Genomic DNA, 4,837 nt, shown 5'->3' with positions numbered 1-4,837 from the left:
TGTGTATATATATATATATATATATATATATAGGGGAGAAAGAATACTTCCCACGTATTCCCTGCGTGTCGTAGAAGGCGACTAAAAGGGAAGGGAGCGGGGGGCTGGAAATCCTCCCCTCTCGTTTTTTTTTTTTAATTTTCCAAAAGAAGGAACAGAGAAGGGGGCCAGGTGAGGATATTCCCTCAAAGGCCCAGTCCTCTGTTCTTAACGCTACCTCGCTATCGCGGGAAATGGCGAATAGTATAAAAAAAAAAAAAAAAAAAAAAAAAAATATATATATATATATATATATATATATATATATATATATATATATATATATATATATATATTTTTTTTTTTTTTTCAAATTATTCGCCATTTCACGCGTTAGCGAGGTAGCGTTAAGAACAGAGAACTGAGCCTTTGAGGGAATATCCTCACCTGGCCCCCTTCTCTGTTCCTTCTTTTGGAAAATTAAAGAAAAATGATATATATATTATATTCTGTCGCTGTCACTCGCGTTAGCGAGGCAGCGCAAGGAAACAGACGAAAGAATGGCCCAACCCACCCACATACACATGTATATACATACACGTCCGCACACGGACATATACATACTTATACATCTCAACGTATACATATATATACACACACAGAAATATACATATATACACATGTACATAATTCATACTGTCTGCCCTTATTCATTTCCGTCGCCACTCCGCCACACATGAAATGACAACCCCCTCATCCCGCATGTGCGCGAGGTAGCGCTAGGAAAAGATAACAAAGGCCATATTCGTTCACACTCAGTCTCTAGCTGTCATGTATAATGCACCGAAACCACAGCTCCTTTTCCACATCCAGGCCACACAAAACTTTCCATGGTTTACCCCAGACGCTTCACATGCCCTGGTTCAATCTATTGACAGCACGTCGACCCCGGTATACCACATCGTTCCAATTCACTCTTCCTTGCACGCCTTTCACCCTCCTGCATGTTCAGTCCCCGATCACTCAAAATCTTTTACACTCCATCTTTCCACCTCCAATTTGGTCTTCCACTTCTTGTTCCCTCCACCTCTGACATATGAAAGCGCAACTTCATAGAACATACAAACCTCCAACAGCCAGCCATATATATATATATATATATATATATATATATATATATATATATATATATATATATATATATATATATATATATATATATATATATATATATATATATATATATTCTTCACACACACATATAGACTGAAACAAGTGGATGATTTATATATACATATGTGTGTACATAAATCGTTCTTATAATCAATAATCAATAAGGCAATACATAGCTTATGTATATTTAGTACAAGAATACTTTCTCGTTTTCTGTACTATGAAAAGTTTTCATCTATCCCAGACTTCCACCCCAGGAACCCCATAACCTGGGCTTGTATCCACCTTTGAAGTTGTAGTATAAGTGACATGTTAATTATAAGTATCAGTATCATATACCCGTAGCTGGCATTCACGATTCCCCAAGGACATTCCAGTCCTTTCCAGGCCTAACGCTGGAGGATGGTTTCCAGTCTTCAGGATGTATTGATGATTTCTCCTATGACAGGTGTTGAGTAGGCCCGCCTTTCATGTGGTCTGGGGGTTCAGCTGCTTGTAGCTGGTTGGTTGGTTGGCTGATGAGTTGATTGGTTGGCTAGTAAGTTGGTTGATTGGTTGGTAAGTGAGTTGGTTGGTTGGCTGGTAAGTTGGAATTGTACGGTTGGGTGTTAAAGAATGTCAGGTTTAGATAATTGACCCAGCTAAGCTTTATGAACTGGCGAGTTGTATGACGTTCGAAAGCCTTATGAACTAGCAAGTTGTGTGACTTAGTAAGCTTTATGAACTAGTAAGATGTATGATTTAGTAAGCTTTATGAACTAGTAAGCTGAATGATTTGCTAAGCTTCATGAACTAGTAAACTGTATGATTTACGAAGCTTTATGAACTAACAAGATTTTTTATTTTGGTTAGGGTTATGAACTAGCTTAACATAAACTTTGGTAAGCTTTATGAGCTAACAAGCTGTAAAACTCTGATAAGTTTTATGAGCTAACAAGCTGTATAGCTTTAGTAAGCTTTATGAGCTAACAAGCTGTGGAACCTTGGTAAGCTTTATGAAGTGGTAATTGCCGAGGTTTGGCCTTACAAGAAAAGTCAGTCGAGACTCCATAAACCACAGTAGCTACTTCATTACAACAAGATTCACTGTGCTGTTTCTTCACAACTCCAGGGTTGGGGAAGGGTAGCACTGCTGTGTGTTGTGTTAAGGACACAGTAACCTCTGCTGTGTCAAGAACTCACGGCAATCAAGGGTTCCCTGTGATGAGACCTGACATCACTAAAGCATTCACTGTTGTGAGAGCCCACGACACTGCAGGTTTTACCATGTCATTAACTCACAACACCGTGGATTATGCTCTGCCATAAACCCAAAACACCGTGGTTCTGCTCTGCCATAAACCCACAACACTATGGTTCTGTTCTGCCATAAACCCACAACACTGTGGTTCTGCCTTGCCATGAAGCCACAACACTGTGGATCTGCTCTGCCATAAACCCACAACACTATGGTTCTGTTCTGCCATAAACCCACAACACTGTGGATCTGCTCTGCCATAAACCCACAACATTGTAGACTTTACCAAGAGCCAGATGTTTGTCTTCAAAACAACGGTGAAGATTTCACAAGTTCTCCACACGGCGAAGGTGACCTCCTGCAGGAGTCTTAACTTCGAGGTTCTCTCCTGCCGAAGGTGCTGGCTCACTGCTTCCCTGTACTGGCCATCTGTCCTCGCCCCCGCTTCCTGATTAACAGTTCCAGGAACAGCTGAATGAAAGTCATCAGAAACTTCACGTCCAGGAAAACGCAAATCTGCTAAGGACAGATTGTATATCCACTCACCAATACGAATCAAAAAACATATTTGAGCATGGCACAACATACTTCCTTTGGTTATACAAGCATATAACACTTGCTAGATATGTGATATACCTCAGTGATACACTATATACAAATAAACCGATTATAACCCCTCCCAAATATCACATGGGCGTTGCTATGTTTTCATTGTAATGTCGTGATTACACTCTTAGATTTTACATGTCTTCCCTTATTGCTGACCTGATCGCCCGGCAGACTTTTGTTTTCACGAGAAAGAGTCAGTTATGGATTACCGGGAGTCATGACTCTCTCTCTCTCTCTCTCTCTCTCTCTCTCTCTCTCTCTCTCTCTCTCTCTCTCTCTCTCTCTCTCTCTCTCTCTCTCTCTCTCTCTCTCTCTCTCTCTCTGATTCCAATGATACACATTTCACGCCGCTCTCAAAATACTTCGTCAAATCCTTCGTAAAATCGTGTGTTACAAACAGCAAGACTCTGCGTGTGTCTGTCTTCCAAACTTTATTTTTCTCAAAAGAACTTGTAAGATAAGTTGCCAATCGCATTATCCAACTCACTTTGTCCTCAGAGATGCTAAGTTAGTCAAGCAGCAGCTTACGAGAGAGAGAGAGAGAGAGAGAGAGAGAGAGAGAGAGAGAGAGAGAGAGAGAGAGAGAGAGAGAGAGAGAGAGAGAGAGAGTCTTCAACCCCATAATCCACTCTGGCCTAAGAAATGTCAAGAGAAACACTGGGTTACTACTGGATCTCTTCCAGCAGAGACTGGATCACTTCCAGCAGCATTTGATTCCTTTCCAGCAATAACTGGATCCCATCTAACGGCAACCGGGTCATTCTCCGGCAGCAGATATATCTTTTCCAGCAATCATTGGATCCTTTCCAACAGCGACTGGATCCTTTCCGGCAGAAACTGGGTCCTTTCCAGCAGCGACTGAATCCTTTCCAGCTGTGATTGGATCTCTTCCAGTAGTTACGGGTTGAGTTAGGCTGGGTTAGGTAGGGTTTAGAGAAAGCGATTAAACTACACTACGTTAGCCCAGGTGATGATTCGGTTGGATTAGGTGCAAGAATTAGATACAATGACGGTCATAGATCGTTCAAATTAGGCCAATCTATATCACGTCATCCGCAATCTTCTTTACCTTCCATCGTCTCGCACGTCATCCACATGAACAAGTCTGGATGTCAGGTTGTCTGGACGAGGTCTAACTTCACCCAAAGTCCTTCTGAAGAGACGAGTGATACACGTCTACCATTTGACTGTAAAGTGACTGTGTTGATATGAGGACGAGTCTGATGATAAACTCCTCTGTGTTGCTAATATTCAACACATCAGCCTTCCCTAGTGTTGCCCCACACACAACACATCAACCTCCCTTGTGTTGCCCCACAAACAACACATCGACCTCCCTTGTGTTGCCCCACACACAACGCATCAACCTCCCGTGTGTTGCCCCACAAACAACACATCAACTTCCGTGTGTTGCCAATATTCAACACTCTCAATACTCCCCACATGGTAGTCCATTAGCGTTAATGACCGTATCTATTGTTCATTGTCCTGGGATTCGGAGGCAGTTACTGCCTCATTGACACCCGTGTTAACAACAAAGTCTGCGCTAATCAGAAGTGATGACTAACACAGCCCAGCACGCTGCTATGTTACACTATATTATACGTTGGAATATATGATATATCTCCAGTCAACAAGTTGATGGTCATATATGCGCGTCTGGGGAAAATTGTAATTAATAGGAATCAATATATATATATATATATATATATATATATATATATATATATATATATATATATATATTGCGAAAGTGCCTCTTGGGGGTTTGTCTGTGTCGTGGCTCTCTGGGGGTCTGCATCAGGACTCTCTGGGGTAAGTCTGTGTCAGGTGTCAAGG

This window comes from Panulirus ornatus, chromosome 52 (assembly GCF_036320965.1).
Source record: "Panulirus ornatus isolate Po-2019 chromosome 52, ASM3632096v1, whole genome shotgun sequence".
Taxonomy (NCBI): Eukaryota; Metazoa; Arthropoda; class Malacostraca; order Decapoda; family Palinuridae; genus Panulirus; species Panulirus ornatus.
The sequence above is the reverse complement of the archived record's forward strand: the minus strand, read 5'-3'. Positions refer to the sequence as shown.